Below are 23,071 nucleotides of genomic sequence, written 5' to 3' on the forward strand. Positions count from 1 at the left end.
CAGTCATGTTACAGATTAAACACATTAATTTTCCATATTGCGTACATATTGTCATGTTGTACTCTACTGAAACTCCTTTATTTCCATCGTTGTTTTTTTCATTCTCTTGATAAGTTATGACAAAGGTGTGGCATATTCTTCATATATTATCCTAACCTGTGACAGGAGGGAGACTTGACATGGCCGACCTCGGCATCTGGATACAATTACTGACTTACTCGTTCACGCCTTCCCGCAAATCGTTTTATAATGGCATAATTTATGCCACCCATGAACTTAATGTATTCACCAAGTGCAATAGAGCAAATTGTGCACTCTTTCGCCATGATAAATGCCCACTGGGAATCCCAGTGCGCAGATTTAATGCCTGAAAAATTACCAGCAACATGCTTTGGATCAATTCGGCAGGACGATCAGTGACACAGGTGTAACAGGACATTTCTTCTTATCGTCCCTGTTACTCCAGCGACTATCGAAATCGATGCTTCGAGTGTACTGAATGAAAATGATCGATCCTCAGATGTCTATCAATTATTATATAGATTGTATGTGCAAGACCATTGGTCTTGGTATGTGTGTCTATGGAACCTATATGCAACAATTATCGATTTTCGGGCCAATGGGAAAAAGAAAACCACACAATATTTTAATGAACATGTTTCTGTGAATAAAAAATCTCTTCAATTCATGACTTGGATATACGGGATCTTGGATGTTTTAATGCGTTAACTCAAAACTTCGTAAATTGATGACTTGGTCATGACTTCAGGCATGAATTTAGTCGCAAAACCTGGCATCTCCAAATTATCTGACAATGAATCAATTTAGATACCTTAGTTTGGCATTAGCCCATGCTTTATGGGGTATCTGGTGAGCCTTGCATAGGTGGACATGTGAAGTGCTAAATGGTTTTTAAGGGTAGGTTGGGATTAGCCCCTTTGTAAAGGGATGCCAGTACAACCCGCTTTGGTATTCCAGGACTATTGGCCCTTAATATTTAAATTTGAATTGATCATTCGTGATTATTTTATTTGTATGATTCGTTTGCTCTAGTGCTTTCCAGTATATTGTAGGTAATCGGCCTGACCCCAGCAAAACCCGGCAGCCTGTCTCCCTTGTCTTCGCTACCCTACGCTCCTCTACAGTGAGCACTCACAACATGGTTACAATACTACTACTACTACTAGTATTACCTCAGCTACCATGTGTCGGCTTTCTGAGTTGACGCCATATAAGCTGATGTATGTCAATTTGGCGTTTCTACGTTCTGCCAGATGGCGGACAAACGGAAACTCTGTCGGTCGACCGATTGCTCAAATTTTCTCGGGTAAATGCAGAATTTGTCATCAGAGTTCTGTTTCATACGTTGATAAACATGGAGTGCCGAAAGGACTTTCCTCGTACTTTCCGCTGTAGGTGAACCTACGAACCTGGAATTCGGAGGATGACAGTCCAATACAGATACGTAGAGGGAGATATGTGTACATCATAATATTATGAAAAAGAATTACTATGAAATTTTTCTGCTTTGACTGTACACTTTATAGCCACATATTTTGTATTTGGTTGAAATACAAAATGATAAATAAACACGAGGATCAAGTGATAGTAAAGGGAGATTGACATTCTGAAATGTATTACCAGAAAAAAAGTATAGGTTATTTTGTAACCATTTGTTCGTCACATGCTTTAAATATTTTACGACCGAGCGAGTCGGCCGTGTGGTTAGTGTCGCGCAGCTGTGAGCTTCCATTCGGGGGATAGTTGATTCAAAAACCCCGTCGGCAGCCATGAAGATGGTTCTCCGTATATTCCTATTTTCAAAACCAGGAAAAGGCTGAGTCTATACATTCATTAAGGCCACGCCCAATACCTTCTCAATCCTAGCCCTTTCCCATCCTTCCGTCGCCGAAAACCTTCGAAGAGTTAGTGCGATGTTAAACTACTAGAAAGAAAGAAGCATATTTTGCGACAATCTGAAACATACATACATACATACATACATACATACATACATACATACATACATACATACATACATACATACATACATACATACATACATACATACATACATACATCTCAATTATAGACTGTTATGCCTTTCTACGTCCAGTCTCCAAATTAACTAAACGCCTCCACAATCCTCTATTAGTAATTTACTTTTAACTTTAAATCTTTAGAAATTGAGTCTAATTATCGTCATCTTGGTCTCCCTCTACTTCTCCTACCCTGGATGACCGAGTCCATTATTCTCCTAGGTAACCTATCCTCCTCCATTCGCCTCACATGACCCCACTGCCGAAGCTGGTTTATGCGTACTGAATAATATATCCTGGGTTCACACAGCTGTCACTCGCGTACAGCACATATGGTCTGAAAACAGACCGATATGAAGATAGTTTCGTCCGAGAGCTGGCTTCTTTCTTACAGAATACTATTTATCGCAACTGCGAGCTCACTGCGTTAGCTTTGTTGCACTTTGATGCAATTCCACTTACTATAGGCCTACTAGGGGCTGTCTGGCCGAGGCGGTAAAGGCGTGCTCGGTTCGCCCGGAAGGACGTGGGTTCGAATCCCCGTCCGGAAGTCGTAAAATTTAAGAAACGGGATTTCCACTTCCGGATATATTATTCGGCCTGAGGTTCACTCAGTACCAGATTAATTCCTGGGGGCAAAGGCGGCCGGGCGTTGAGCTAACCACTCTACCCCATCATGCCGCGGTTAACAATGGTGGAAGCCTTTACCTTCCACTCCTCCAGGGGACTTCATGGCCTGTACGGAGGCGTCTTTGTCTTTATAGGCCTACTGGGATCAATTTAGTCTTCGAAATGCTAATGTTCATGTCATAGGCTTTCACTGCACCTATTTTCAAGTTCCAAGATATTAGATTGCAGGTTTAGGGCACTGTCTGCCGTTAAGACCAAACTGTTTACTACATTTCCGCATAACTGAATCCCTCCTTGCCGTTTTACACCCTTCAGTAGATCGATAGAAATTCCGTATGCGCAGCATAAGTTTTATAGCATCATAATGGATTTGAAATGTTACAAATATCGTATGGAATACCTTGTAGAGCAGAGATGTGTTCATTTCGACAGGCAAGGGACGTACCTACCAGTCCCCATAAGTACACTTACTTTTATAACCTAATATAATTTATCACACGCTATTATTCATTGCTCAAGCACGCTGTGGCATTTCCATTGGGTGAGATACAATCGGATGTGACGTCATTCCCAGTAATCTAATGAAATGCATTCCGTTACCAACCCGTTCACAATAAAAACATAACTAAATGCAATGTGTAACGAAACAATGTACGATACAGAACAACAATAATTTTCTATTGAACTTACCTTCATATAGGGGAGGATAGAACACGCCCGCAGCCTTAAAAAATTCGTGCACCCTCGTGTCAGCGGGTCAGCGGGAAACTTAGTCTTGAACAGAAATTCCACCAAGTAGCTGGCAAAGTGAGCTTTCTTTCTCCCGAAGCCGGGAATGGTGTAGGACCCGTGCTTTCGATGTCTCCACCTGTTCTCTGTATTTTGTGTGTGTACCGGCGGTCTGTTCCTTGGCACTCCTGTTGCTATCGATGAACTGAATGGAATGGTTGACACGAAGATGCACGAATCCTTCGTGTTCCAGGCAGTCGTACGCCTTCTAGCAATCAGAAATAATGATTGTGCCTGGCAACACCCACTCTTTTAATGACTGCGAGCAACGTCTCATCCAGATCCTACCTACCCAGAACAAATTATTCCTTTGCCATTAGCTCCACGTAACGAACGGCTATGTCAGTGTCAGAGTTTCGCCACTATCCAACATAGAATGCGCTACTGTCGCCATAAGGAATACTAGAGATCCTAACAGACGCTTCGCGGCCCTAACTTTGCTTGATCCGAGTCCAATGCTTTTGTCACCAGCCGGCATGAAAAATGACTTCAGCTTTTTGAATGTTCTGCTCTCACCGTAAGGAATGCTAGAGGCCTAGCCCCAGGCCCCCTTTGCTCGGTCACAGTCCAAACCAATCCTCTAGCTCGTAAATTCAAAAGTAGCGCCGCCGCACCTAACAATGTACAACTAGTTCTTAAGGTTGGCAGCCCTGTGCACCGCACGATCACGACCATCGCGAGAAGTCAGCGAGAAAGAAACAAATGGCAGTACAATTGCGTCTAGATATCTGTGCTGAAAAACTGCTGCTTTATCTGACTTTTGTCAGTAGATGAACCATGTAAACTATGAACAACTAATGTGAAAGATTACAGCCTTGTTTAACCCCTGTAAGTACCTTGAACCAAGAACTCATTCTACCATCAATTCTCACAGCAGCCCAAATGTCAACATAAAAGCCTTTGATTGCTATTAGTAATCTCAAACATTGAGGACTAAAAGGAATAAGGTTAAGGACATAAATTTACAGTTGTGCATATAACAAAACATCATACTGGACTACACACAATGCACAATGATGTTGTAATAGAAACTAAAAATTATTGTATAGTATCGAAATAATATACATGGAATTACTGGGTGAATTCCCAGAAACGTTAAGAAAATAAAAAGCATTCAGAAATAAAGGTTAATTAGCCCTAGAATCTAACAATAAAATGAAGAAAGAAATATATTCAGCCAACGTTCTAGACAACCAGAAATACAGACAATTAATGGACCAGATATCACAGTACAGGAAGTGAAACATGCAATTGAGCTAGCAAAGCAAAGAAAGGTGCTCCGATTCTGATGACACGCCAGGTGAACTGATGAAAATTATGAATGAATTAAAATTATGAAATACATCAGAAAACTGTGTAATAAGATCTGCTGTATGTTGGGTATTCAGCCCGAAGCCTGGTTTGATCCTCTGCAGCTCCGCCAACAGCTGTCATAAATAGCCTAGGCGTCACTGAAGAGGCGTACTAGGGAAATGAGGAGTGAGGTAGTTTCCCGTTGCTTTCCTCACCGAGCCAGCCGCTGCTATTACATATCAGTCTGCCAAGCCCACTGAAATGCATGCACCAACCGACCCTATGAGCGATATTTCCACACCATTCGTAACAGGGACTGGCTGCAAAAGGAATGGTTTTACTAGCGTCACTCATACCTCAGTCACTTTCATACTGTCAAAGCCAAGGATGAGACTGAGACAGGTCAATGAAAGTAACAAATTTGATATAGCCCATACCAGAAGACATAGTGCACTGTAAACAATACATCTCGCCAGCAAAGGCATAGTATAGAGGCATTAATCCGAAGATTGACTGGTGTCTACCTTCATCATTCTCCCGATAAAAGCCAGGCCCAAGAAATCTGAAGACTTCAGGACAATTAGCCTATGAGCCATGTTTCTCAAAATTATCAGTTAATTGTAAGATGCACAAGAAACTGGAATAGACGAGAAAGACAACCGTATAATTATCAATCTTCGCCGGGGCCAGAAGGCTTCTGTGAAAGTGGACGGTCAAATGTCAATGCTCGTAGAAATAATACGAGAAGTGGCGGTAATGTGTGTTATCCCCGCTCCTCATCAACATTTAATCAGAGCAGATTTTAGCAAAAGTGCTTGAGGGACTTCAGCGATGTATAAGGTCACTGATGAACTTATAAACAACATACGGTACGCTGATGACATTGCGCTGATTGCAGATAACATTCAAAAACTAGTCACTAGAGTCTATGAAGTAAGCAAGGATCTTGATCTCAACACCAGGAAGTAGGATTGCCAACCATCCCGATTTTAGCGGGAAATCTCTTTTATCGCGCTTATTTCCCTTTTTCTGCCTTACATTGCAGCGGGAAAGATTTTCCCGACACAATCCATTATGTGTATGTGTATGTTTAGTCATCAGCCTGTGTATCCTCAACAGCACCACTATAAGCTGCCATAGATGGCCTAGGCATCACTGAAGAGGCGTACTAGGGAAATGAGGAGTGAGGTAGTTTCCCGTTGCTTTCCTCGCTGAGCCAGGAGTTGCTATTACATATAAGTCTGCCAAGCCCGCTGAAATGCATGCACCAACCGCCCCTATGAGCAACAGTTTCACACCATTCATAGCAGGGACTGGCTGCAAAAGGAATGGCATTACTAGCATCCCTCATACCTCAGTCACTTTCGTATTGTCAAAGCCAAGTATAAGACAGAGACAGATCAATGAAAGTAACAAAATTGCTCTAGCCTATACCAGAAGACATAGTGCACTGTAAACACTAGGTCCCGCCAGCAAAGGCACTTATCCATTATATAGTTTGAAAATAATCTACAAGAGCCACTGTCTTACAATTCTGTTAGGACGAAGTCTTTGATCGGCTACAATAAAGGAGAATAACTCATCTATGCTTTTCCCTTATACACCAAACTAGAGCTATCTATCGTAAGATGTACTGGAAGTAGTCTGTAGTGCTTACCGGATTGCCCTTACCAGACTTGCCAGTCAACGTCTTAATAATGTGATTTGTGTCAGCACTAGCCACGTGTAATCGTAAGTTTTGTAGATCCTTCATTCCTCTGTGGATCAGAGGTACAGTGTCGGCCTCCGTATCCCGAGGTAGCGGGTTCGAACCCGGCACAGGTAGTCGGATTTTTGAAGGGCGAGGAAAAAGTCCATTTGACACTCCATGTCGTACGATGTCGGCGTATGAAGGTATCTCTGGTGATACATTTGGTGTTTATCCGACAAAATTAATTAAAACTCAGCTATTGACGCCCAAGAGAGATTCGGTTAACTCTGCTACGTTGTAGGCTTAGAGTAAAAACGGAACGTCGAAATATACGAGCAGACATCCAGATGGCGTCACATAAAAAAAGCCTGCATAATGTAGTTGAGGATATACGATATCACAAATGGTGGAATATGTTGATATATTTGAAAAAATAATAGTGGCGATAAAAGTAATGAGAGTGAGGAAACTGAATTTGAAAAACCTGAAAACGGAAAAGCAGCAACGAATACTAACGCCATATCGAAGGAAAAATCTTAAACCGTTATGTGTCCCGCAGTAGAAATGGACAGATGAGTTCACATTTCAAGGAGCGTATTGCTGTTTGCAACGTATGCAGGAAAAACTTTTCAGTGAATTATGGTGGTCATACGATGTGAAATTCAATTCGCACCAAACAAAAAGGTAAAGTGAGAGAAGGCAAGGTACCCTTGAAAATAACAAACCACGTAACGACCACGACTGAAAATTCTGATTTTAACGTCACTGTTAGTGAGATCGCAGAGGCTCGTAGAGGCGCGCGGCTGTGAGCTTGCATCCGGGAGATAGTAGGTTCGAATCCCACTATCGGCAGCCCTGAAGATGGTTTCCCGTGGTTTCCCATTTTCACACCAGGCAAATGCTGGGGCTGTACCTTAATTAAGGCCACGGCCGCTTCCTTCCAACTCCTAGGCCTTTCCTATCCCATCGTCGCCATAAGACCTATCTGTGTCGGTGCGACGTAAAGCCCCTAGCAAAAAAAAAAAGATCGCATTAGTACGTCGTACAGTTCAACATGGAATAAGCTACAATATGTTGTACTGTGCAAACACACTGATATAAAACGTATTTAGTGATTCTAACATTTGCATAAAACTTTCTTGTAGCCATACGAACACCGAAAAAAGTGTTGATGATTTAGTTATAGTGTATTGAGTTCCCCAGAAATCTTGTTTCAGTTTTTCTGTAGAAACGGATGCTTCTAATCTGAAAAGCAGGAAATTCCGGTGAATATTCACTATTTTGACGCTGCAGGAGGTATCCAGAATAAAATTCTGTATTTCATAGAAAGGTACGACATGTCAGCTGAGTCATAATTAGTAAGTATCTGAGCAGCGCCGAGGAAGACTTCGAGAACCAATCGAGAACTCATGCAGCGAAATATAGTAAGTAAAGGGTACAGTACTGGGACCCTTAATAGCTCATGATTTGTGAGACGTGTCTAAAAACTACAGAATTATTTGTTCGTCGCAGATGGAACTTTCATCTACTAAATTTAGTAACTTCATCCTATTGCGCCTGTAGCCCCAACGGGAGCTCCATGTCTACAGCGGATGTCATCTTCAGTAACTCCTTCTCGTGGGGCAGGGGTACGGTGAGGTTATTGATTCTGCCCTTCTCTTCCTAGACGTCGACTGGTGTTCACTAGCATCCACTACTAGTTTTCATTCGTACTTGTCACATCCGTGATGAAAACAATATTGTTGAGACAGCTGGGATAGCGAATATCAAGGCGTCATGTAGAGCTGTTCACCGCCAGGTCGTGAACCTCTTCCTCCATGTGGTAGTTTTGTTCTGGTAAGGCTAACGTTATTAAAGATCTAATTCTGTGATGGCGGATATTCCTTAGTAGTTCTCCGTAAGGATAAGCTCCACGAATGCGTTGTATTGACGCTGTAAACAAACCTTATATACGAATTTATTTGAAAAATACAGAACTCTCCGAAGAAGAAACAAACAACGGCTTCTTAACGGATTATTTCATATATCTAGACACTAACCTAGAATTAAGAAACGCTTGGAACCAACTTTAAATATTTAAGTATTGGTAAAGTTCGTGAACGGAATGACTACCCTAAAAATCCCCTGGAAAAGTTAAATAACATTTCTAGAGTGATCCTCATGACAATTAAAGCACACTACCATTGTCTTTCCCCAGCAACAGCTACCGGATCACCCGACATTCAAATTCTGAAGCGGCAAAGTTCGATGTGAGGAAAGAAATAGTCTCAACTAAATATCCAGCCATTGGAGCCAGTGACAGTTTATTTTCTCCACTACGAATGTCATTGTTATCATATTGCTGATATTAATGGACATACTTCACACCTGTCTTACCATAGGCCAATTCCCAGTTAGATGGAAAGGTACAGGCTATCTTTACCCCTGTCTCAAAGAAGACTTCTATAAATACTGCATCAGATTTTCGCGCGGTGTTCATACTATCAGCTCTCTCCAAAGCAGGGGCGCAGCCGGAGAGTTAGAAACTCCCTTCCATGGAATTTTTACAAAAAGAAAATAAACAGTAACTGACAATAAACAATAAACAATAAACTAAATAAACATTCAGAGACATAATTTTAGAACCAACAGATCCGTAATTTATTTATATCAGTGTCCTTGTAATGATAAGTCATGCATGCACCTTCATTGCCTTCTACCATCATCTTGTAACTATAAATACCCCTCCTCCCCATCGGCCGATCCTGGCTACGCTACTGCTCCAAAGCCATGAAAAATCTAATCCACAGACAAATAGTTCAATGTTTGGAAGAGTGTTTATAACGAGAGGATGCAGCAACTCAGTAACCCAAATTAGAATTACATACGGCATCATAAAAGCCATGGATAAACAAAATCTCTTCTTGATTTCAGTAGTGCATTTGCTACTAGATATTAATATGCCGTCAACTAAGTTCTAAGGACTTTATTTCTGTCACTATGCAAAACGGTTCTGCTCTCATACTTCCTAAGCAGATGATAGTGTGCATTAATGAAGTATAAAACTACACTGAAATAAATAAAAGGCATCCCACTTAGATCTGCACTTGTTTCTCTGAGATTTATTCATTATATTAGCAACGTTTCTAATCATTTAAATAACTAAACCAACGATGGTATATTGTACAAAGCTACAGCCTCTTCAAAATGCAATCAATCAATCAATCAATCAATCAATCAATCAATCAATCAATCAATCAATCAATCAATCTATCTATCTATCTATCTATCTATCTATCTATCTATCTATCTATCTATCTATCTATCTATCTATCTATCTATCTATCTATCTATCAATTTCATTGAGAGCTGTCGTCCAGGTGGTCGATTTCCTATATTGTTTATCTAGTCTTTTCTTAAATTACACTCCAGGAAAGTGAAAAATTGAACGCCATGAATTCGTCGACCCAGCATAGGGAAATTTTATTGACACACTCTTGAGGACGTATACAACACAGATCATACCGACAGAGCCATACGTATCTGAGTACAGTCGACAGGGTGTGCGCAATATCAGCCCTAGTACCGCTTATACCCACCCTTTGCAGCAATTCTCCCATGAAGACGATCGCAGAGGTGATGAATGTTGTCTGTCGGAATGGCCTGCCAGGCAATATCCACCTGGTGCCTCAGCTGAGCCATATTTCCTGCCATTCGTGCCGACCGCGCAATATGACGTTTCATCCACTCCCAAACATGCTCAATGGGGGACAGATCTGGGGATCGGGCAGGCCAGGGTAGTTGTTGTACACCTTATAGAGCACGTTCGGTGGCATGGGATACATGTGGACGTGCATTGTCCTGTTGGAAAACACATCACCTTGTTGGTGCATGAACGGTAGAACGACGGGTTTGGATGTACTGTGCATTGTTCAATGTTCCCTCAACGATCACCAGAGGAGAACAGCCTGTGTAGGATATAGCTCTCCACACCATGACGCCGGTTGTTGGCCCTGTGTGCCTCTGTCGTATACGCTCCAGACGTTGGCGCTCACCTGCACGACGCCAAACACGCGTACGACCATCATCGGCACCAAGGCAGAAGCGACTCTCATCGCTGAAGACGACACGTCTCCATTCATCCTTCCATAAGTGTCTACCGCGACACCACTGGAGGCGGGCTGCGCGATGATGGAGCGTGAGCAGAAGATGCCCTAACGCCATGCAGGATCGTAGCCCTACTTCACAGACGGTTGCGAATGGTCCTTGCTGATACCCTCGGAGCAACAGTGTCCCTAATTTTGTTGTGAAGTCGCGGTGCGATCCAATACAACACTTCGTAAGATGCGACGTTCTTGGCGTGCTTCTGCGCGTTGCCACTGTCCGGACCCAGGCCGACAGGCATGTGCAGCTTCTGTTGACCACTGGCGACAACATCGATGCACTATGGAGACATCTCGTCGCATGTGTTGCGCAATTTTGCGGTATGACCGCCCGGCCTCCTGTAGGCCCACTATACGCCCTCGTTCATACTCCGTCAGTTGCACAAACGGTTCACGTACACGCTGTCGCGGCATGCTAACGATGTTGCAAACACAGACGGAGCTCCGTATGCCACGGCAAAATGGCTGCCAGTAGCTCAGGCGGTGACCACTTGTTGCGCAGCATGCAACATTCCATGGCTGATAACCGTTGCCTACGTTATAATACAAGGCCTGGAAATAGAGCCCGTAAAACGCTATGGAAGTGGTTACACTGAAGTTCAATGCCGGGCCGCTAGGATCGCTATATTGCCCCCCTGTCTACCAGGCTCGCGCCTTTAAACGTGTTTTTTAACTGAGTTGGTTGTGAATATATTACCGGTATGTATTTGTCTGATGTTAAGCATTCGCAGTTCCAGTCATGGTTTATTCACGAGAAATTAAAGGTAGTGGAATTTTTTTTTCACAAGTTCCCAGTGAATGTTCAATGTTCGAAACATTATACAGAGGAAGTATTCCGCATGAGATACGACTTCAAGCTCATCGAAGTAGGCCTCTGTTCCTAAGTTTTGATCCGAGTTACGTCATAAGAATCGGGCGATCCCCAAATTTGTCACTGGACTTTTTTTAAACTATGCTACCGTGACCGGCAATCATTTGAGAGGCATCTTCAAACTCAGAAATCTTAAATTAGGAAACCAACGAGGAAAATTATTTGTAAAACAAATTTCACGAAAATGAATGTAGCAAGAGCTAAAAATATTGTATTTTCCCCTGAAACAATCTCTGGTTTGTAAAGTATGGAGGTGGTTTTGTCCCGAGAGCATAAAATACAGTTTAAAATAATCCATTTGTTTTATGGAGCATTTTATTAAATTGTTCAATGCGCATAACGTCTGCAACACCTCACATGGGACATATTCAGGAACGAGAACAAACGAGCATCTTTTAACCGGGCGAGTTGGTCGTACGGTTAGTGGCGTACAGCTGTGAGCTTGCATCCGGGAGATAGTGGGTTCGAATCCCACTGTCGGCAGCCCTGAAGATGGTTTTCCGTGGTTTCCCATTTTGACACCAGGCAAATGCTGGGTCTGTACCTTAATTAAGGCCACGGCCGCTTCCTTCCAACTCCTAGGCCTTTCCTATCCCATCGTCGCCATAATACCTATCTGTGTCGGTGCGATGTAAAGTCACTAGCAAAAAAAAAAAAAAAAAAAAAAAAAAAAAAAAAAAAAAAAAAGGATCTTTTAGTACTGAAGATGAACTCCTCAGTTGGTTAATTAATGATTTCCTGTCATATATTAAGAAACTTAAAATTCATTCAGAGAAAGTAAAAAAAGAATCATGAGACAAAAGTATCAGGCATAGATCTTGACTACCCAGTCCACTGTGGCCTGCGTAAAATATCTCATAAGTATACATTTGCATTATGCATTGATGAGGAACCTAACGAGCTATGGCATCGAGCTCTTCTTCAGCTACCTAAGGCGCCAAGCGGAATACAGTGACATTATGGTTCGTGTGGCAAAAGAAAAAACAGACTGTAAAGCCTGTTTAGAACATATCTGTTCTCCAGCTACTCAAAGTCCAACATTGTGTCTTATTCGTTTTCAAGATCGAGGAGCCCTCAGATACCGAAAATCGTCTGTGGCACTTCTGCAGTGAACGACGGAATTTGTCACTTCCACTACGCAGTACTTGTCTCGAAGGGAGTTACTAAAAGGTGTACGTTTATTTTTTCGAAAGACATGTTCAACAGTGAAATTAAGTATGGAAAGTATAAAGGCGACAAACCACCTCTTTTTCTACTATGAAAATTTCTGAGACCTCTGTTAGACAACATTGCTTTGAGCCACTCAAGTATAAGAGAGAAAGTTTTGAAACTTGATAAGAAGCCCCTCAGAAGGAAAGTTTTGAAACTTCAATGACATATCCAAGTCAATGCAGCACCGCTCTATAAATAAAGTACTGTCAATACTCGCAAAAACATTCAGTTCTTTTTATTTAGGATGTACTTTACTTATTGACATATACGGCCATGCGAATACAAGGGGCAAGACCGCAATCCTAGCGGCTGAATGGTGAACTAGGAAGCAACCCGTTTCCACGAGTGCATTTCAAGGCCTTGTATTATAGCGTAGGCAACGCTGATAACACGGTTCCTGGTGTGTCCGCAGGCAGCGTGTTTGATATCGCATGCACTGCCCTGTCGTATTATCCCGTGCAAGTATGGCAGGCCTTATTCACTTGCATCAAGGTGTTCTTTCTTTTCACTTCTCCGGAGTGTATTTGAAAGAACTTGGAAATTTACTGAGCGTTTCCCTTGATAATTTATTCCATTCCTTAATTCATCTTCCTATAAATAAAAATTTGCCCTAATTTTCCCGCTTGAATTCCAACTTTATCTTCATTTTATATTTCCTATATTTGAAAGCTCCACTCAAACCTATTTTCTACTAATGTCATTTCAATCCATCTCTCCACTGACAGCTTGGGACATACCGCTTAGTGGAAGAACTTGCATCCTTTCTCGCTAATCTTTCCAGCCCAAAAATTTTTCCCCAGTTTGGTATGGTAACGCTATTCTTTCGTCGGAGATCACCCATAACAAATAATGCTGATTTCCTTTGGATTTTTTTATTTCTCGTACTAATCCTGGTATCGATAGTATATCGATGACACTGTACAGAAGCTGAATCCTCATTTAATCTAATCAGCCTCTATGCCAGTGAGACATTCCTTTTTATTACACCTACACTCATTCTCACTGGTTCATTATACAATACTACAGCAGCTCTGTGAATAGCCTTGTGTCGATAAGTCCTTAGACTGTAGTAAGCACACTGAGCAGTCTGGATAGGCAGTACGATTCATTAGCTATAAGTAAGCATTCTGGAAATCGTGGGTTCGAATCCTACCAGGATGGTTTTCCGTGGTTTCTCGTTTTTACGCCAGGCAAATGCCGAGGCTGTACTTTAATTAAGGTCACAGCCTCTATATTTCCAATCTTAGCCCCCTCCTGCTCCCCCCCCCCTTGTGGGTGGGGGCAGTAGAATATATCCAAGGTATCTCCTGCCAATCGTAAGTGGCTCACAACTTGGGAGCGTGGAATGGTGACCAAGGGATCCATAGTGAGTTTGGCATTGCTTCCACTTACTTAAATTTTCCTATCCGACCTCCCTTAGTCAATACTTCTCCTCTTGCAACCCCGGCGGTATTAGGTTTGTGAGGCCAGTTTCTCACACTTCGCGTCCCTTTCAATCTGCGAGGGATCGTACCTCCTCCATTTTGCCTGTAATTCAAGTAAAATAAGATGGTTGTCTTGTTATATTTCCCCTTAAAATATAATCGCCTACGCAGCTACTCTCCTGTTCTATAGCGCCGAAACTCTAGATAAATAGTGTAACGTTAAACACACAGAAAAAAAAAGAAAAAAAAAATTGGAGTGAGCAAGTAATTGATACGTGCAAGGAAATACATGTTTAACCCCATTCTTTCAAAGTTAATCAGTGACTCCTTCCACGACAACATTTGATTGCGCTTCACCTAAAATCAATTTCCATGATCGTGCGAACGTAGTGGTGTCAATTATGTCCCAGCCTTCCCAGAGCATCCAACAAGCTAAGTTCCTTCCAAAATGTTGGAATATCAACGTTTTCTTCAACCAATTGCTGTAACAGAGATGACCTGTAGTTATTTAAAGCACCGATAACGCCTTGGTCAATAGTTTGAATAACAGAAGTTACATTACGGGGAAAAGTATTTGACGAAAATATCACATTTTTTTACGTTCTTTTTGGTGTGGTTGGGAAAGCACATTGTCAATTAAGAGCACAGCTTCGACTGGCAGCCACTGCTTAGTTAGGTAGGCCGAAACTTCCTTCACGAAATGATTGTGAAACCAGTTCTTAAATGTATTATATGTGTCCATACACGCTTCAGCAGGACATTTTCTCGTTTAAAATAACGAGGTGTTTAAATTTTTCCTACCACTAATAATGTTAGTTTATGATCACCAGTTGTGTTAGCACATGCTTTGGATGTTTTACAGTATGGGGCTTTTTTTCTGGTTGCATCACTAGTGTATGGGACGGTTAACATTTCCAATACAATCCTGTCTCGTCTGTATTATAAAGAGTTGTCAGGTCAGTCTATTATTTTTCAATGAACAATTGAAATTCTTGTGCAAACTTTTCAGCATCTTCATGTCTGCGCTGAGACGTTCCCCGTGAACAGCAATTTCTCGGATTCCGTACTGTTTCTTAAACCGCGTAAGCCAGCCTGAAGATGCTTTACAATCTCCTTTTAAGCTAAGAACAGAGTGAAAACGTTTCGCTCGCTCAGCACATATTTGGACAGGCACAGGCAGACTTTCCGCTCGTTTTGATTAAACCACCGTAACATGGCTTCATCTAGATTTTCATAGTTTGATGTTCTTTCTGATTTTCGGGACGATAATTGATCACACATAACGAATTATTTGATCAGAGTTTCCTTTTGTTCATTCATGTCTCTCACTGTCACTTCACCCACACGCTGGCTAGTTTTGATGTCGACTTGCCGCTTTTCAGTCTTTCTACGAGTATAATTTTCAGCTTTTCACTGACGGTGGACATTTTATGTTTCATTTTACGACCGCTCATATAGAAAGGACACAGCCGCAAATCACAGTTGAAAGCTCTCAAAAATGACTACGGTTCAAAACTTTGAAAGGACTTCTGCACGTACATTGACGCTTTCAAAATAGAAGGCCTACTGTTAGCACTGCCGCAGACTTTTGGCGCATCTACGCATCACACTAGTTTAGCAATAGGTCATTGACCTTGAGGTGTGGCAATCGGGTGCAAGGGCAGTTCTGTTTCACTGTCTCGACTCAGAATATAAAGGCAACTTGAGCCATACCAGTCGCGGCAATATATCCATATGCTTCCACGTTTGTACCATTCTGGTAGCAGTGTGCAAACAGGACTAGTTACACCGCAGAGCAACTACCTACGTCCAGTCTTTTCGGATCGCTATAATGTCGTCTCCATCCATCGCATCGCATTAAAATTCCCTTAAATGACGCAGAGATTATTTTACACGGCGGGATGATTAATTCATGTAAGAATCCCTACTTTTAATAAATTACTCTTCGAGACCCGCGAAATGACTGCAAAACGTTATACGTGCGCGAATTAACGGAAGTGCTTCGGCGTTCAATTACTTGGCTGAATCTCTTAAAGCAACAATCATCACCACCACCACCACCTTGGCTGGATGGTCAGCGTTGAGTGGCCTTCGGCTCAAGGGGTCCCAGGTTCGATTCCCGGCCGGCTCGGGGATTTTAATCCCGTCTGATTAATTCTTCCGGCTCGGGGACTGGCTGTTCATCACAACACTTTTATCTGCATATTCAGACAGCACACTGCACTAACAACAACCACAGAAACGCGCAGCAGTGATTACATCCCTTCACATAGGATTGGCGTCGGGAAGGGCATCCGACCGTAAAACAAGGCCAAATTGACTTGTACGTCTCAGTTCGCGCCTGCGACCGCACAGGAGTGGTAAAACGGTATAATAATAATAATAATAATAATAATAATAATAATAATAATAATAATAATAATAATAATAATAATAATACTCTGATTTTGGCGGTCGAAAGACAATTAGCGCTATTGGGGAGGGGGAGATGTGATTAGGTCAATGGCATAATTTCAGGCTTCTCACGAGGGAGGCTGAGGTTGGAATTCCAGTCAATTCTGGATTTATATTTTCATGTTAAAAATCACGTGGCGTCAGGGAAGGGCATACGGTCTTAAACCCCAAGCTAAAATCAAAACGAACCGGTGTGGCTCCAGCGAACCCTGACATACCTTGGATAAGTAGAAGAAAGTTTAAAGTCAGTTGGCACCCGGTATAGCTTGGCGTGTGCATGCCACGCAGAGACGATGAATTGTAATAGTTTATTTCAACGAGATCTGTTAGGAAACACCAGAATTAAAAAAAAAAGAAAAGAAAACGTGACTGTAAATTTAAAAATGTATATGTTTACCTTGACATTTCGTTACTGAAAATTTACGAATTTTGGCGTACTTCACAAAAATAGGTAAAAACCTATAGAAAACGTATGCATAAGCGAACTAGACTAAACAAGGGACCGAATAAAATCATAAGTCCACCTGCAGAACGAATGAGACGGCTACGGGAGCAGCGCAAACATGGAGCCTTGTGAAATGAAATGAAATGGCGTATGACTTTTAGTGCCGGGAGTGTCCGAGGACACGTTCGGCTCGCCAGGTGCAGGTCTTTTGATTTGACTCCCGTAGGCGACATGCACGTTATGGTGAGGATGACATGATGATGAAAGCGTCACATACACCCAGCCCCCTTGCCAGCGAAATTAACCAATGATGGTTAAAATTCGCGACCCTGACGGGAATCGAATCCGGAATCCCTGTGACCATAGGCCATCATGCTAACCATTTAGCCATGGATCCAGCTACAAAAGCGATGTGAACATTTCAACTTGCTTATTATTTCTAGTTACAGTGCACTATAGGTGTTTCACATAAATAACTCTAGCGCCTTAACGATTTAGCATAAATGTAACATAAGATATAGAATATGGCTGTACTTTGTAAATCATTTTATTTCTGCTTATGCTGACGACTTGGTCTTATTGACGGATGGTGCCGAAAGCCTGTAGTCTAACAGCTTGGAATTTGAATAGATGCAAGGTGTATGGTATGAAATTTAGCCTTTCCTAGACTAAAGTGTTAATAAGTAAGAAATTCAAGAGAACTGAATGTCAGTTTGGGTACACAAAGCTGGAATATAGTAAGTGAGATCGAATCAAGGTGAAGTAAAGCTTGTTATAAAACGTAACTACTGAATTATAAGAGGACTTCACCGTCGTGTTCACAATATCACGTTTATTATTATCAACAATACACACACGTCACAGAGTAAAGAAGGCAACTATACATATACAAAGAATACATAGATATTTCGATGTTGACGTAACCAATGTCAATCCGCGACATCCTCCCCACCCTGGTCTATCTCCAGAGGGATGACCAGCTGCACTGGCCGAGTAATGAGCGTGTTGTCAGGCTGCCGCAGAACGACCGTTCTTGCATGTCCGTCTCTTCCTGGGCGCATCTCTTCTATCCTCGCTTTCTTCCACATGTGGCGAGGTCTGACGTCTTCTTGGAGGAGGACGATGTCTCCGATATTGGGCAAATGTGTATTGGTCTTTTGATTTTTGACCTCATGGTGACTTCTCAGTTGAAGCAGATACTCCTTTTTCCAGCGTCGTGAAAAGTCCCCCAAGACCTTTTGTTGTAATCTGTATTCCTTTACGAGATTTTTCTTCGTGCTCGGTTCTGGCCCTTCTGGGATGGACGTTAGTTTTCTTCCAACTAAAAAATGGGATGGTGTCAGGAGATCTCCCGTGTCTGTGGCCTGGGTGATTGGCCTGCTATTGAGGGTGGCTTCAACACTTGTCAATACTGTATTGAGACTTTCTTCGTTCAGCTGGGAATGGCCGAGTACCTTTCTTAGACATCTTTTTACAGAGCCAACCATTCTCTCCCAAAAGCCTCCCCACCAAGCCGCCCTTGGTGCGATAAACTTCCAACGAATACCATTGTGAGCGCAGTGGTGGTGCACCTTGGTGTCTGTCATAATCTTATTGAGTTCCATAAGCTCGTTATGAGCAGTGAGGAAGGTCTGAGCGTTGTCAGAATATATGGTGTGCGGCACACCTCGTCTGCTGACAAACCTCTGCATGGCCATCAAGAATCTATCCGTAGACATATCCGTAGATAGCTCGAGATGGATAGCACGGGTGGTGGCACAAGTGAAAAGAATGATGTACGATTTGTTAACATTGCTGCCACATCTAAAGTACAGGGGTCCAGCGAAGTCGATCCCAATCACAGAGAAGGGTTGTGTCAACTGTAGGCGGTCTGCTGGTAATGGCGCCTCAATCACCACTGGTCTGCTGTTGTGCGCTAATTTGCACGGTAGACAAGAATGCAGAATCTTCTTAGTTATTTGTCGAGCTCGCAGAATCCAGAATTCTTCACGTAGTTCTGCCAGTACTATGCGTACTCCAAGATGGTGAAGTTTGATGTGGGTCTCTTGAATGATTAACTCGGTGAACCTGTGACGGCCGTCCAGAATTGTTGGGTGTTTCTCAGTTTGAGACAAATTTGAGAATTGTAGTCTGCCACCAAGTCGGATGATACCTTCATGTAGAAATGGGTTAAATCTAGCAATCTATGAAGTGCCTGGTAATTGTTCACCATTTCGCAATGCAGCTAGTTCAATAGTGAACCGTTCCTCTTGAACCCTTTTGATCCAGTATGTGCGTGACGCACGTAGCTCTTCAGCTGTTAGTGCATTGGGGTGTTTTGTGTTCTTGCTCAACATACTGACGAAACGAAGTACCCAAGCTGTGACATGTAGCAATTTCCAGTATGAGCTATACCTCGAGATATCCAGTAGGGGTTCCGCTATAGTGATCGTGAGAACTTGTTGCGTCTTCCTGGCTTCTGGCAACTGCGTGCAGGTGGGTGTTGGGTCACGTGGCCATGCGCCTCTGTCTTTAATGAGCCAGCGAGGACCATGCCACCATGCTTCTAAGGAGGCTAGCTGATCTGCGTATACTCCTCGAGTGAGGTGATCTGCAGGGTTCTGATCTCCAGGACAGTGTCTCCATTGAATGGGGTTTACGTGATTATGTATTTCTGTCACGCGGTTGCAGACAAAGGTCTTCCACTTATTCGGATCGTTGCGAATCCATCCAAGTGCAACAGTAGAATCGCTCCACAGCTGAGCCTTCGTGATGTCACAGCCAGTCTCTTGGCAGAAGTAGTGAAGAAGGCGTGTACCAGCAAGTGCAGCTAGCAGCTCTAGTCTTGGTAGAGTTAACTTCTTCACGGGTGCTAGTCTGTTTTTGCTGCAGACGAGTTTTGTGACCGGAGTGTCGTTAAGCGTTGACTTCGTGTAGACGACAGCTCCGTATGCTCTCTCCGAAGCATCGCAGAAGACGTGCAGCTCTGGTTCATGTCCTGGTCCTGTAATGCCTACCACCTGGGAACGGATATGGTTGATAGGTGCTGAAGTTTAGAAGTCCACAAATACCAGTTACGTGCAAGATCTGATGGAAGAACTTCCTCCCATGATAGGCCTCGGAGCCACGTGTCTTGGAATATAAGTTTTGCTACGATCCCCACAGGTGCGAAAAGTCCGAGAGGGTCATAGAATCTGGCAGTGGCGCGTAGAATGTTCCTCTTCGTCCCTGGTTTGTCCACCAGGTCTCTTGCTATTTCCCCCTTGTCGGCCGAAATGATGTCTTCAGAGGTATCCCAATCGATACCCAGCACACTCGTTACGGATCTCATTTCCACTCCCTCGTTGCGCAAGGCTTCCTTCAAGGTCAGTGAATTAGTAGCCCACTTACGGAGTGGGAGTTTGATCTCCATCAAAAGGTCGGTGAGTTCGTTATATAACCTCATCGCGAGGATGTCGTCTGCAACACTTGTTATAAAGTCATCCATAAATGTTGATTTATCGAGAAGTCTCGACGCAAATGGATAATTATCTTGACGCAGTGTTACCAGTTCCCTAAGACTAGCGGACAGAAGAAATGGGCTCGAAGCAAGTCCAAATGGCAAACGTTTGAAACGGTAGGCTATGACCTCGTCAGTGAAATTGTACGCATCATCTCCTGTATTCTCGGTGCGATACCACAGGAACCGCGTGAGGTCTCTGTCGTTTTCGTCTAACGCTAACTGCAAAAATGCTTGGTGACCATCACACGCGATAGCCTTCGGATGGCTCCTGAAACGTAGCAGGGTTCCCAATATTTCAGGGAGCAAGTTAGGACCTATTTCCAGTGTGTCGTTCAGTGAAGGCAAGTCTGGTTCATGTGACGACGCGTCGAAGACAATTCTGTACTTTGTGATGTCACCCCTTTGTTTCTTTACAATGTGGTGTGGCATATAGTAAACATTATAAGGAGTGACGTCCTCGGGTGCAACTTCCACGTGCTCTTGCCTTATGTAGTCCCACATGTGATTGTAATAGATGTGTTTCAAGTCTTTGTTTCTCTGCAGTTTAGCCTCTAACAGGGAGAATCGTTTTTCAGCGGTGGTGCGATTGTCAGTTAAGGGAATGCCCACCTTTCGAGGTAATGATACAACTCTCCGTCCATGTTCGATGCGGTAAGAGTCGCGAAACTCTTGAAAAATAGTGTTTTCTTTAATGGATAATTTTCGCTCTTGGTTATCCACAATTCCAATAGTTTCTAAGTCCCAGAACTATCGCACGCTTTCAACAGTTATCTGATCCGTTGTGAGTGAGACATGATGGACCATTATTTGGTTGATCGTAGTGCCAGATCTACTTCCGCTGAAAACGTAACCGAAGATAGTAGGAAGAAGAACCAGTGATGTTTTTACTCTGATAGGTTCCTTCATTGTTACTATCTTCCAGTATGAATCCGCACCTATAAGTACCTCGATCGGAAGATCTTGGTCAAGGTCGTCACTCGGATCAGCCAGCTTCATCTTCCTTAGCGATGCTAGCGCGGTTATGTCTTGGGGTGCAGTTGGTTGAAAAGTGTAGGAGCTGTGACTTTCAAAGGCGGTAATCGATACTTGAGCTCTGGTTGAGTAGCCCATAATATCGAAACAAACCTTCCGTCTAATATCATACATATTGGAGGGTGATTCAAACGTGCTTATCTCAAGAGTCTTGCGATCAGTAACATTAAGCTGCAACGCATCAATCAGAGAATTGTGGATGAAGCTCGATTGACTCCCTGCATCCAGGATACAACGAGTTAGTCTTTTTCGCCCTGTCGGCCCCTTGATCCATACACGGGCCGTTTGCAGATGTGTGAAATCGGACGTGATGACCCCTATCTTGCCCACGGAAGCGTGTTGACTGCTGCCCTCGGTACAAATGGATACATGGTGTGACCCTCGACATTTGTTGCAGGATGCCTTCCCCTTCTTAAAACAGTGTGTCTTGTTGTGCCCACGGCGTAGGCAAAGTAAGCACCGGTTTGTGGCTTTCAGTTTCTCGACTCTCACCTGGGGATCCTTCATCTGTTGACAATCCTGACCCCAGTGACCTCGGTTTTCGCAGTACACACAGAACGGGTCTGGTTGAGGTGTCTGCTTCCCCTTTTGTTTGTTTGGTTTTGTGTTTACGTGAAGAGTGGCTGCTGTGGGTAATGAAGAAGTCGTTAATGGGGCGTCACCCCGTATCTTTTGAGCGTTAAGAGCTCCTTCCACTTCTTCGTTAAGGAACGCCATTAGTCGAGTCGTGTCCCCTTCTTGTATGCCTAGTCTTTTAGCGTGGACGAGCCAACGGCGACAGATGTCCTCTGGAAAGGCTCGTAATAGTTTGGGTGCTAAAATTCGACCATATGCGTCGACGTCTCACCTAGTGCTCTTAATGCTTGTATCCGGCGATGGCATTCAATGTAGGTCGTGTTTAATACTTCGGGGGCCTCCGAGACTGCAACTTCGAGATTTTCCAAGTAATCGAGGTGAGACTGAATAATCCTGTTCTTATCACCATATCGTGCTATCAGAATTTGTTTAGTTTGTTCGTATGTGTCTGCCGTTATAGATATGCCGTCTAAAAGACGCCTTGGTTCTCCCTCTAAGTACCCACGGAGAAATACGTGTTTGTTTACGACGGACACCGACGAATTTTTGTCAATGGAGGACTCGAACTGCTCCCAGAATCCCGACCATTCTTCTACGTTCCCTGAGAATGGTAGGAAGCTTTATCACCGCTGTAGTCGTGGGTTGAACAAGGACACTCCGAGACGTAGTGATGGAGTCGGCCTCATTTCTCGCGCTTTTCTGTTGTATGAGTCCCGTGGCCTTTCTAATCGCCCGTTTGGAGTTGTCCAGATATTCTTCACAGGCTGCCACGTCGTCTTCGTACTCCGCGTCAGCAAGTAAATCTTGGATACTGTCATTTAACGCATTTACGGACGCTAACGTTTCCTGTAGACGCTCGCGGATATGCTCTATTTCATCTAAGTCCGTGGATTGATTGAACGAATGAATCTGATTAATAAAACGCGTGGTGTTCGAACGTTGAGTTACTCGTCTACGTTTCAATTTCGTGAGCTGATTCGCTATACTGCCTTC

This window comes from Anabrus simplex, chromosome 1 (assembly GCF_040414725.1).
Source record: "Anabrus simplex isolate iqAnaSimp1 chromosome 1, ASM4041472v1, whole genome shotgun sequence".
Classification (NCBI taxonomy): Eukaryota; Metazoa; Arthropoda; class Insecta; order Orthoptera; family Tettigoniidae; genus Anabrus; species Anabrus simplex.